Source organism: Arvicola amphibius, chromosome 1 (assembly GCF_903992535.2).
Source record: "Arvicola amphibius chromosome 1, mArvAmp1.2, whole genome shotgun sequence".
Taxonomy (NCBI): Eukaryota; Metazoa; Chordata; class Mammalia; order Rodentia; family Cricetidae; genus Arvicola; species Arvicola amphibius.
The window spans coordinates 104438091-104451992 of record NC_052047.1 but is presented as its reverse complement, the minus strand read 5'-3'; the positions used below and the strand labels follow the sequence as shown (position 1 = coordinate 104451992).

General features: G+C 39.3%; 1 protein-coding gene across 2 annotated transcripts in view; it reads right to left on the bottom strand.

The window, feature by feature from the left end:
- The window catches only part of Stim1 (stromal interaction molecule 1), a 191299-nt gene that overhangs the window by 56121 nt on the left and 121276 nt on the right, over positions 1–13902 (bottom strand). The window lies entirely within an intron of this gene.

Here is a 13902-nt window from a genome sequence, read left to right as displayed (position 1 = left end):
GAAGCACGCAGTAAACTCCTTATCCATACATTTTGACATACAGGCATTATATGAAAAGTCTCCATTGCCAAAGAGAACAGTTTTTGTTTTGTTATATGTTTTCATGTGGAAAAAATAGGTATGCTAGAATTTTCCCTTATACTTTTTTAATTATACAAACAGTGACAGTAAATTAAACTAAAAGAGGGAACAAAGAAGAGTTGACATTTTAAAAAATGTTTATTATCTGAGAGGCAAAGGACAATGGCGCTGGGCTCTGATTCTTCTGCATGGACGGGCTCTGTGGGAGCCTTCTCAGCTTGGTCGATCACCTTCCTGGACCTGGGGGGAGTTGGGAGGACCTTGGTCTTAACATAGAGTAGGGAACCCTGATGGCTCCTTGGCCTGGAGAGGGAGGGAGGGAAGGTATGGGTGGAGGGGAGGGGAGGGAAGGGAGAGGAGGAGGGGAGGGAAGGGGGAGGAGGAGGGGAGGGAAGGGGGAGGAGGAGGGGAGGAGATGGAAATTTTTAAATATAAAAAAAAAACCATGAAAAAAAAACAAAAAACAAAAAAAATGTTTATTATGTTTCTGCATCCATGTGCACACATGTACATATGGGTACATATGTTTGCAGAAGTCAGGGGTCAACAACATTCACCTTACCTTTGGAGACTGAACCTGGAAATCATCACTTTGGCTAGGCTGACTGGCTAAGTGAGCCCCAGGTAGCCATCTGCCCACCCACAGCATGTACAGATACATGCTGAAGTGCTCAACTTTTATATGGATGCAGGGGATCAAAACTCAGGTACTCACACTTGTATGGCAGGCACTTTACCAAATGAGCTATGCTCCTATTAGCTACTATTCCTTAGTTTATTTGTTTTAGGACAAAGTCTCAAGTAGCCCAGACTAACCTGGAACTTGCTCTACATGGTGGCACACACCTTTAATTCCAGCACTCAGGAGGCAGAGGCAGGTGGATCTCAGATCTCTAAGTTTGAAGCCAGTCTGGTCTACAGAGTGAGTTCCAGGACGGTCAGAGCTACACAGAGAAACCCTGTCTCAAAAAAAGGAAATAATATTAAAAGAAAAAATGTTAAAAGAAAAGGAGCAACAAGGACAGTTTTCTGTGGGTTGGAGGGTAACCTAGTCTATATAGACAGTTTTAGGCCAGCCAGGTCTACAGCGATACCTGGTCTTTTTTTTGGGGGGGGGGGAGGGAAACGACACCTATTTACTTAAATAGAAAGGAGAATGGGGCCTGACATGGTGGGACACACCTTTATCCCAGCACTTGGAAGGCAGAGGCAGGTGGATCTCTGAGTTCAAGGCCAGTCTAGTCTACACACCAAGTTCCAGAACAGCCAGGGTTATACAGAGAAGCCTTGAATAGGAAGGAAAGAAAAAAGGAGCAAGGGAGGAAGGGAGGGAGGGAGGGAGGGAAATGAAAAGAAGAATGGAAACTGATGAAGTTTTATGTAAACTGTTGTATTTTAAATGCCATTTTTAGATTTATGTCTCTGTGTATTTGTGCACATGGTAAACCAGAAGCATCAGATCCCCCTGGAGCTGGACAATTCAAGTCCTCTGGAAGAATAATATATGCTATATAATTAATATAATATAATATATAATAACATAACAACATAATATAATATAATACAATATAATATATACTACCATTTCTCTAGCCTGAAATGTCAGAGGTAATGAAGATGACTTTCCTCATGTTTTACTTAAAATTATCTAAGTAGAAAGGGAACCTAGAGGCTGGGAGAGTTGGTATTTAAGGAGCTAATGAAAGGTTCAAGCCTCGCCCTCCTGGCTCCACTCCTGGGTTCGCATGCATGTGCAACAAGATAGCAGAGCCCCTTCTGAAGAGCATGTGCTCTGTCACTCACAGTCTATGTGGCATTTGTCAGGCATGGGATTCTCAACCCCACAGAGGCAGAGTTAAATGTTCCTAGTGTACACAAAAGCACTTCTAAGCTTTAAAGCACAACTCAGAAGTAGGTAAATACAGAAAACAGAAACACCTTGACCAAAGATGACCTTTTATGCCCCCACAGCTTCAATGTATATTCCTATCAGAGTTGTTACTCCCTTCAAAACCATATGTCCCCTGGCAGAAGCTCCCCGTTATCCAGATATAAACAGAAACATACAATTTTTTTCTTTAGCCAGGAGTAATAATGTATACCTGTAATCCCAGTACTTGGAGGAGGATCAGAAATTCAAGGTTATCCTTGGCAACATATATAAATCTGAGAACATCCTGGGCTATACATGAGTTCACCTTTTTTAAAAATTAGTTTTTTTCTTTTTGTTTCTTCTCAATATGTAGACTAGTCTCAAACTTGCAGCAATTCTCCTGCCTTTGCCTCTTGCATGCTAAGATTACAAGTATATTCTACAATACTGAGATAAGAATATTATATTAAACTAGAACTCCAATTCCCACTATATTTTAGATAAGCAATCATATTTCACTCTAAATATTGTTGTATATCCAGCAAATAGTTGAGGTCTTAATTAAAACAATATTTAGAAGGAATAAAAAGCAACAACAAAAATCAGGCTACTTTTTTGGCTCTCAAAACAAGGATTTACTGTTTCAAGCTTAGAACAAGGAGCTCCTCGCTTAAGAAGGTCCAAGGAAGTTTTGTCTTACCATGGGGAATGTAGCATTGGCTAGAATGACAGCCAGTAGCTTGCCTAAGTGCCAAAGCACCAGCTGTCACTAGGTATATTTAGCTCTATGAGCTCAGAAAGTGCTCTTCCATGAGGTAGCACAAAGCTGATCCCAAGCAGTAGTGGGTCCTGTGGGTGGAAGTAGAGGAGAAGGAAGATGCAGCTCTGGATCCCCTCAGCACAGGCCCAGCTAGCGTCCTCAAGGGGCAGGGCTCACTTAGAGAGCTATTCACCAGAAGAGCAGTACATCTTCAGGTGCAGGGATCTGAGCAGCTCTCCAGGGCTCCCCCTTAGGACCACTGTCTCCTTCCTCTGCATTCAGCCTTGACCCTCACTACATGTCTGCTATGTTTCACAAACCAAACAACATCTCATGTTTCACAAAATAATCTTATAAAACTGTGGTTTTTCCACTTTGCACACTTGATTGTGTAAGGATGTTACTATCTGAGTGATGTGATTACACATCTAATAACATATGTAAGCTGTAATAAATGCTTAAACATAAAAACACCAGGCAAATATTAGAAAAATAGTAGTTACAATAATTGATTTCAAGTATTAAACTGACCTTGTATACTGAAAATAAATTTAATTTAATCATAAAAACATGTTTCTTAGCTCTTCTTTGTATCTTAAATATCTATCAGTAATTCACTTTTTTCTTTTTGTTATTTGTATTTTGAGACTACCTTTGAACTCCTGATCTTCTTGCCTCCACCTCCAAGTGTTGAGATTACAGGCATGTACCACCATGCCTAGTTTGTTGTTGTTCATTTGTTTGTTTTTCAATGCAGGGAAATATATACATAGTGCAGGCCAGCCACAAACATGAGACCCTACTGTTTCCTTCTGTTCCAGCACCCTCAGTACTGGAATCACAAAACTTTCATTTTAGCTGTCATTGCTCCAGGTGCCATTTATACCAAGTACTAGGAGAGGAATGTTTCAGAGGTGAAATAACTGTCCTCAGTGACATTCACCCAGCTATTGCTAAAAGGTTAGGAGAGGACAATCTTTTTTTCTTTTTTGGTTTGTAAGACAGGATTTCTCTGTGTAACAGCCCTGGCTGTCCTGGAACTTGCTCTGAGAACAAGGTTGTCCATGAACTCATAAGAGATCTGCCTGCCTCTACCTTCTTAGTGCTGGAATTAAAGGCGTGTACTGCCCAGAAAAATAGTCATTTCTTACTCATCTTTATACATCTAGGTCTGCCAGTTTAAATTCCAGAATGAAGAGAGGTACAGTGGTGCACAAACACAATCCAAATATTTGTTGGGAGACTCCACTGGTCAAAGGTTGCAGTCTAACATTGCTTGGCAGCTCTCCCTGGGCTTGGCACAACATGGAGGACTCCCCCTGAGGGGGACTTCCTGCTCTCTACCTAGCTTTATCTGGAGATGTCTCTACACACCCCGATTTTATCTCAAGAATGACCCTTGACACAGTTCCCTGGAAATGCTCTTTCCCTGATGTCCACCTGGTAATTAAGTAACACACTCTAGCTATTTTCATAAGGCATGCTGCCACCAATCCTGCTATATGATAGGAGAGTGCCACCTGATGCAAATTAGACTTTGCCCTAGCTACCACCCAATCCTATATATCCCTCAATCTGGAATAAAGTTGAGCTGTCTCACTAAAGTTATCTCCTGAAAGGCTATTTTTGCTGTGTTAGCTGGCTGTCCAAAGCTCTGTTGTCGCTTCTACCCCTTCGTCCTCATGGACTGGTGGCAAAAAGACCACGAGAAAAAAGGGACCCCACATTGGTGCACAAATATAATCTCAATACTTCAAAAGTCAGGATCAGTATTTCAAGTTAGAAGTCATCCTAGGCTAAAGAAGATCCTGTCTTAAAAACAAAGCAAAAACCCACTAGAAAGAATGACCTTTGTGAAATACAAGTCTAACTAGACCAATACCTCTACTTAAAATCCCATGGCTCCTAATTATCTAAGATAAAGCCCTGGTTTCATTGACATTCCTTCATACTCTGCACCCCTACCAGGCTAGGGGTCATGAAAGTATAACTATAATAAGTCAAATCCAGTGTATAATCTTTAATTTACAAATCATTTTTTTTCTTTGGGGGTTTGTCTGTTTTAGTATGTATCCTAAGCTGGCCTCAAATATAGCCAATGATCTTAAATTTAAGAATGATCTTAAATTTCTGATCTTCCTGATTCTACCTCCAGAGTACTGGGATTACAAGCATTTACCACCACCATGCCCAGTACATGTGATGCTAGAGATCAAATCAAGAGCTTTGTGCATGCTAGGCAAGCACGCCTCTAACACCTGAGCCACATCTCCAGCCCCACTATGTAAAACATAACCAGAATACTGTCCAGCTAATTCATTGACATAGTATCTATAGCTAATTTCATACTACAAAAGTAGAACTGAAACCAGATGTGATGGTGTGTGCCTCTAATTTCAGAACTCAGGAGCAAAGGCAGGCAGATCTCTATGAGTTCAAAGTCAGCCTGGTCTACATAGTAAGTTTTGGAATAGTCAGGACTACCAAGTGAGACACTACCTCAAAAAAAAAAAAAAACTAAGTAGTTGCTACAGAATCTTTATGGTTACTAAACCCTAAAATATTTATTTCCCAGCTATTTCCAAAAAAAGCAACTAATCCACTTTTAGAAATATCAAGCTGTTTCAGACCCTTGCGCATGTCATGAACTTTTATAGCTCCCATGTGGAGCCAGCCACCACCTTGTGGTGCTACACAGATTATGAGAAATGGGTTAAGCAAGATATGAGAGTTAGCCAGTAAGAGGCTAGAGCTAATGAGCCAAGCAGTGTTTAAATGAATACAATTTGTGTGTTGTTATTTCAGGTGTAAAGCTAGCCGTGTGGGATCCAGGCGGGATGAAAAGCAGGCCTGCTTGCCTCCTCACAACGAAAGGCACCCATGTGGATAGCTGAATCCATAGAAAGCTTGAGAAAGCTTGGGAAAGAATAGAGTAAAGCATGGCTTCTTGGTGGCAGCAATTTCTTGGGTCTGCTCTGCTTGCTAGAGGCAAGAAAACACTCTCATCTAAGAGAGGCTTCCTGACTCAGCTTTAGCTGCAAAACCCTGCAGCTCCTTTGAGAGGTCCTGCCATGAAACACTGTAAGACTTTAAGACAATTCTGAAGCCATTTCTGAGAATTCTGAACCCTCTCAGCCTCTGTGCCATAGTGCTTCCCCTCCTCCCCTGGGAACCAAGGATCTAACAGCTACATATGCACGTACTCAGTTCCTGAACAATTACCCATATACACATGTTTTGATTCAGTCCCCTGGGAAACCAGGTCAAAATGACCTCTTACCTCATCTGATCTGGCAACAGCTCTCCAGCCAATTATTGGCAATAGCCCTTTCAAATAAGCCAATCACAACCCCCCTTGCTTCTATGGCCTTCTCCTTTAAAAGTAGCCTGTACCAGCTAGTCGGTGTCTCTTGGCTTCCCAAATGCTGAGGGACCCTGTCATGACAGAATTAAAAAAATCCTCATGCTCTTGCATCAGCTATGGTATGAGAGGTGGTCTCTGGGGGCGACTCCTCCTCAGTGTTTGGACTCTAGAGTCCAACAACACTTACATAGTGTTGATGAAAAGTCGACTGCATGCTTTTCGGTTTTCAGCTGTAACAGGAAAAAAGTTGTGCCATTTTAAAATGCCGGTTTTCTGGGCCATTCTGCCAGGACAAACTCTGACTCTTTCAGGCAGGCAGTCCAACTGAGTGTGGTCTGTGAGCAGAATGCTGCAGCTTGCTTGCTGGCAGGGACCTTGAAACGCCAGAGAGTTGTGGCAATAAGAACGGCTATAGCCGGTACCTCTGCCATGAGGTTGGAATCTCAGGAAGCTAAGAAATGGGCTGGATCTAGCCATCAAAGCCATTTCTACCCATATTGCTTGGTAAATTAAAGACTCGTGTGGTCAGAAAGAGAGATATACAGTAAAGAGAGATTCAAAGACAAAGAAAAGCTCAAAATGGTTTACAGTGTGTTAAAAAATATATGCAGACTAAAGGTTAAAGTTCTTAAAAGTAAAAAAGAAAGAGAATAGTTGGGCGTGGTGGTACACACCTTTAATCCCAACACTTGGGAGGCAGAGGTAGATTGACCTCTGTGACTTCAAGGTGTGGTAGCATACACCTTTAATCCCAATGCCTGGGAGGCAGAGATAGGCGTATCTCTGTGAGTTCAAGGACAGCCTGGTCTACAGAGTTATTCCAGGACAAAGATATACAGGGAACCTGTCTCAAAAAGTAAAAGTAAAAGTAAAAGAAATAGAGGTTAAAATAAAGCCGCACAGAGATGGAAAAGGTACAGAGAATCTTGATACTGTATGCTATTGTGCTCTCTTTGAATTGTTTGAATGCTGAGGAAGGAGCAACAGCTGCTAAAAGATACTTGTTTATAAATGCTGCTGAACTAATCCAACATAGATATTTTGAAAATATCTTGACTTCAAAATTTGGATCTAAGGTTATGATGCTTTGGAAAAGTCCTTCTTTTGTTTTCACAGAGGATGAGACCCTGTGGATTGCTTCTATCCCAATATGGTATGATAGACCACGCTCTCCTGAAAGGTTGCTGTGAACACCCTCAAAAAATTACTTCACACAGGAAACACCATAAAAGACCTGATTAACAATGCCCCTATACATCAGGAAGAAGTTTAGAGAGAAATAACTACATCCATATTCCCAAATATTGTTTATAAATGTTCTTTTACATTTAAAGGGGGATATAACATAGATATGAATAATTTACATTGGTATACATTTTACTCTATTTATTTAAATTTAAGGTTGATTTTTTTTATATGTATATGTATTTCTGATCTTGATTAAGCTATTGTGATTATATAGTTCATTTAAAAATGTAATGTATATAAGTTGTTAAGGGATAGTCATCAATAATAGTCAAACTTGTAGTCATGTTAGTTAGATTTTCTAGATGTGCATAGATATATTTTAGATAGACATTCTTCATGTCTTTCAAAGAATACAGAATATGACATTTAATGTTTTAATAACTTAGGGCTTTTCATGACAATAAGACACGTTTGCTCCTGGCAGCACCAATCTACTTCAAAAGGAAGATGGGCATCGAAGAGGCTCCTTATGGAGTTTGATAGCCATTTTGGCAAGAAACTGCTCTTGCCTGGACTACTGCATAAACTGGACACAGAGAACCCTCAGAGAGAGGACTGCTGAACTTGCCTAAAGGTGAGATGATCTTTCGGGGTTCCTGATTCATGAAAGAGTCTGTGAGAAATTCTGCAGAACACAACAGATACTGACTGAACTGCCTTTGAAATTTCCTGCTTCATGGAAATGTCTGCTGGAAACTATGGGCCTGAAGGCCGAAGATGGATGCCCCAACGGTACAGAGGAACTTTGGGTGACTGTCCAGGCAGCAAGTTGTCTCTGTCATTTCTAGAGTTTTGGAAGTTGCTTACTTCTTGTTTACTTGGGTAATGTTGTATCCTTCTGGAGTCTTTGATGGAGTTGAAGAATAAATAGATAGTTATAGTTTTCCTTAGTTATGATAAAAGATAAAGTAGATATAAATATTGTAACTATAATTCTTGCTTGATAACTATTTTGTTATATGTAATTTTACTATGTTAAAGTTAAAGCCTTCCTTTTTGTTTAAACAGAAAAAGGGGAAATGATGTAGGAGTGTTTCTATTTATCTGTTGTTTCATTGGTTAATTAATAAAGAAACTGCTTGGCCTGATAGGTCAGAACATATGTGGGTGAAGTAGACAGAACAGAATGCTGGGAAGAAGGGAAGTGAGGCAATCACCATGCCTCTCCTCTCTGGGTCAGTTGCCATGAAGCCAGCCACCAGGTCAGACATGCTGAATCTTTCCCGGTAAGCCACCACCTTGTGGTGCTACACAGATTATTAGAAATGGGTTAAGCAAGATATGAGAGTTAGCCAGTAAGAGGCTAGAGCTAATGGGCCAAGCAGTGTTTAAATGAATACAATTTGTGTGCTGTTATTTCGGGTGTAAAGCTAGCCATGTGGGATCCGGGTGGGATGAAAAGCAGGCCTGCTCGCCTCCTCACAACACCATATGAAAGGTGTTATACCTATTAAAGTCACTGCCTCTATGCAGTTTTCCACACTTCTAGATAAATTAACTGAGCGTCCCTTGGCTATTTGTTCCCTTAGTTCTCAAGTACACATTTATGACAATACTCCCACAACAATATAATTACTATTTAATTAGCCCCTTCCTACTTGCCCTAAGCAAATCAAAACTTGAAACTATATTTATTATTTATCTTTTTATCCACTCACCTTGTAAATTCCCTAGAATACGTAAATGAATAATGAATTTAGCTCCTTAAACCTACCTACAACTATGGGCCCTGGCATAGAGCAAGATATTCAGGTACTAAATAACTGAAAGACTGTCTCTTGAGTTTATCCTACAGCACACAGAATGCTGGACAGATGTCTTAGCAATTAAGAGAGCTATACTGGCTGGAATTCAAGTCAGACCTTGCTTCTAAAGCTGGCTGCCTCGGCCTAAATTGTGGGTCTACCACTTACTTTCAATGCATCATAAACATCTGTAAAATGCAGGTAAGAATAATATATACACAAATAAATACACAAATAATAAATACACAAATAAATAAATAATAAAATAAAAAATAAATAAATAAAAATAAATAATAAATACACAAATCACTTACTTATGAGTCAATTTGTTATAACAGCTTAGAATAGTACCTGAAACAAAGTAAGTGTGTGTGGAGGGCGGGGGTTTAGAGGATAATATAACTTAGTATGTACAATCCTGGGAACCACTATTATAATAATGAGAATCCTCGGATCTAAGAGAGTCCCATAGAGGATGTAGAAGACAGATATTTCTTTAGTGCCTGCTAACCAAAGTTAATGTGCTAGAACTGCAATGGAGAAAATTAAGAAAAGACACAACTGTCTACTAACTTCAAAGGTTCTTTCTGTTCTACACTGGAATTCCTTGCAATCCCTAACTCCACCGTAAATTGAAACTAGATAGTCTTTTGCAAAATCTTCTATGGTCTGAGTTCTACCTGATGCTACAGGAGCATCAACTGCGTCTTTTTCTTCTTGATGGTAGTAAATTCCTAGTCTCTGAAAGTACCAGCCCTTTCTTCAGCCCAATGATTTGTGCATGCTACTCCCTCACTCCCCTTCTTTTCCAGACCATACTGAGTCATCTGTTCAGATCCAGGTTGTTTATCAGTAGTCATCCTGAACATGGATAAAGCTAACTTAGGTCTTCCTCTGCTGTGACTCCTACTGTTCACTTAAGATAGCAACTTCAACTGTTTCCCAATCTCTGCCACTAGGAAGCTTCTTCCAAAGCAGCAACAACACCCTTTCTTTTTCCCTTTATTTCCAGCACCAGCACATATAAAAGTACAGAGAATATACATCTGCGGTTGAAAATAAAGGCAGCCATTATCATGGAATCATCCTTGATGCTGTAACATAAGATTAAGTGCATGACACAGGTCAACTCCTAAAGTCAACATCTAAGGTTACAGCTTTCCAGGCACTGGGACAGAACAGCAAAAACTGGATTACTCTAACATCTCCAGTCTTGCAAACTATTAGGACCAAAGTATCCAAAACAATCAAGGACTACCAGTTGGTGACCTTTGTTTTATGACAGAAGAACAGAAATAGATGACTAAATAGAATAATTTTCCTCAGAGAGAAAAGAACATTTAATAATTTGTATCAAAAGGATGAATATACAGCACAGGACCAAATGCATCAGAAAGGATATTTGCAGTCTATGCCCATACCACCATGAATACACCCAATCTCCTTTGATCTTAGAAGCTAAACTGCAACAGTTTGGCAAATGCCTGAATGGGGAAAAAAGGACATTTACAAAAACTGCTGGGATTGAAGGCACTTGTAGCTTGATACCAGGAAAAGCTAAATGGACAAGGTCTCCAATAAAACTGAGAAAGACATTCTCTGGGAACCCACAGGCCACACAGACCAGGAAAGCAGATAGGCTAATGTAGATTTTCACCTCACACAGAAGTGCAAGTTCAAAAGCACTAAGTGCCTACATTTAAAAATTGGGGAGATCTCCTTCTGAGAAAATTGGGAGCATGGGTGGAGGGCAGAAAGGAAAAGGAGAACATGAGGGAATGGGATGATTGAGATAGGGAAATGACAGAGAAAAGGAGCAAAGAAATACATATCTTGATTGTGGGAACCATTGTGGGGCTAGCATGAAACCTGACACTAGGGAAATTCCCAGGAATCCACAAGGATGACCCCAGCTAAGACCCTAAGCAATAGTGGAGAGTGTGCCTGAACTGGCCTTGCCCTGTAGTCAGATTGACCTTAATTGTCATCATAGAACTTCATCTAACAACTGATGGAAGCAGATACAGAGATCCACAACTAAGCACTGGGCTGAGCTTCCGGAAACCAGTCAGAAAGAGACAGAGGAGCAATAATATGAGGAAAGTAGTCAAGACCATGATGGGTATTCCACAGAAACTCCTGACCTGAGCTAGTGAGAGCTCACTGACTCTGGACTGATAGTGGTGAAACCAGCACAGGACCAAACTAGGCCCACTGAATGTGGGGGACAGTTGTGAGGCTTGGACAGTCTGTGAGGCCACTGGCAAAGGGACCAGCATTTAACTCTAATGCTTGTATTAGCTTTTTGGAGTCCATTTTCTTTGGAGAGATACCTTGCTCACCTAGATATAGTGGGGAGAGCCTGGTCCTGTCTCAAAGTGATGTGCCAGACTTTGTTGACTCCCCATGAGAAGCCTTACCCTCTCTGAGGAGTGGATGGAGGATAAGGTGGGGAGAGCAGGAAGAGAGGTAGTGGGAAGTGGGATTGGTATATAAAATGACAAAAGGTCATTTTTTTAAAAAATTAATTTTTAAAAATTGGGGAAATATCATACTTGTAATTTAAAAGTACAGCTGAAAGCTCTAGGAAAAGGAAGAAATACCCAAAAAGTGCACAGCAATATATAATCAAACTTAGGGATGAAGTCAATAAAATAGAAACAAAAAAATACAAAGAATCCATGAAACAAAGATTTGGTTCTTTGAGAAAAATCAGAAAGGTTGACAATTCATTATCCAAATTAACTAAAAGGCAGAGAAAATATTAAAATTAACAAAATTAGAATTGAAAAGGGGGATTTAACAACAAACACTGAGGAAACCCAGATAATAAGAACATATTTTTAAAACCTATATTTAACCAAATTGAAAAATCTAAAGGAAATTGATAATTTTCTATCTAATTTAAAATTTCTATCTAATCTAAAAGAAATAGATAATTGATACATACTCTTCCAAAGTTAAAGCAGGACCAGATAAGCAATAAAACAGACCTATAAACCCTAGTGAAAAAGAAGCAGTCATTAAGTCTCCCAACAACAACAACAACAAAGGCCCAGGTCCAGGCCCAGGTGTTTTATCACTGAACTACACCACTCTTAAAGAAGAATTAATGCAAATACTCCTCAAGTGTTCACAAAATAAAAACAGAAGGAACAATGCCTAATTCATTTTATGAGGCTACAGTTACTCTGATAACCAAACCACATAACAACCCAACAAACAAACAGAATTATGGACCAATTTCCCTTATGAATTTAAATACAAAAATTCTCAATAAAATACTCGCAAACCGAATCAAAGAACATAAAGATGATCCACCATGATCAAACAGACTTCATCCCTGAAATGCAGGAATAGTTCAACATACATAAATCAATAAATATAATTCACCACATAAACAAACTGAAAGAGAAAAAAACACATGATCATCTCATTAGATGCAGAAAAGGCCTTTGACAAAATCCAACACCTCTTCATGATGAAAGTCCTGGAGAGGTTAGGGATACAAGGGACATACTTCAACATAATGAAGGCAGGTGATATCAAGCCCAAAGCCAACATCAACTTACATGGAGAGAAACTCAAAACAAAAGCAATTCCACTAAAATCAGGAACAAGACAAGGTTGTCCACTCAATACCTATTCACTACAATACTTGAAATCTTGGAGCAATAAGACAACTGAAAAAGAGCAAGGAAATACAAACTGGAAAGGAAGAAGTCAAAGTATCTTTATTTGCAGATGATATAATAATATACATAAGTGATCCTAAAAATTCTACCAGAAAAGTCCTACAGCTGATAAACACATTCAGCAAAGTAGGTGGATACAAAAAATTAAATAACATAAAGCAGTAGCCCTCTTATATATAAATGACAAACAGACTGAGAAATAAATCATGGAAACACCTTTCACAATAGCCTAAAATAATATAAATTATCTTGGGGTAACTCTAACCGAACAAGTGAAAGAAATAATAAAAACTTTAAGACATAAAAGAAAGAAATTGAAGAAGATATCAGAAGATAGAAAGATCTCCCATGTTTATGGATTGGAAGAATTAATATAGTAAAAATAGCCATCTACCAAAAGGAATCTACAGATTCAATGCAATATCCATCAATACTCCAGAACAATTCTTCAAAGAATTTGAAAGGACAACCTTCAGCTTCATATAGAAACAGAAAAGACTTAGGACAGCTAAAACGATTCTGAATAATAGAAGAACTGCTGGAAGTCTCACCATCCCCAATTTCAAGTTATACTACAGAGCTATAGCAATACAAACCACATGGTCTTGGCAGAAAAACAGACATGTCAATCAATGGAAGAGAATTGAAGACCCAAACATAAATCCACACACCTATGGACACCCGAGTTTTTACAAAGTCAGAGATACACACTGGAAAAAAAGATAACATCCTCAACAAATGTGCTGGTCAAACTGGATAGCTATATGTAGAAGAATGCAAATGGATCCACACTTGTTACCCTGCACAAAACTCAACTCCATATCAAAGACCTCAACATAAAACTAGATACACTGCACCTGATAATAGTCTTAAACTCATTGGCACAGATCATCATTAGCACAGGAACTAAGATCCAAATTAATAAATGGGACCTTATGAAACTGAGAAGCTTCTGCACAGCAAAAGATACCATCATTTGGACATAATGACAGTCTACAGAATGAGAAAAGACTTTTTACCAACTGTACATCCAATAGAGGGCTATACGCAAATATATGAGGAATGTAAAAAAAAAAAACTAGGTATCAAGGAAACAAACAACCCAATTAAAAATGGGGTACAGATCTAGAGAATTC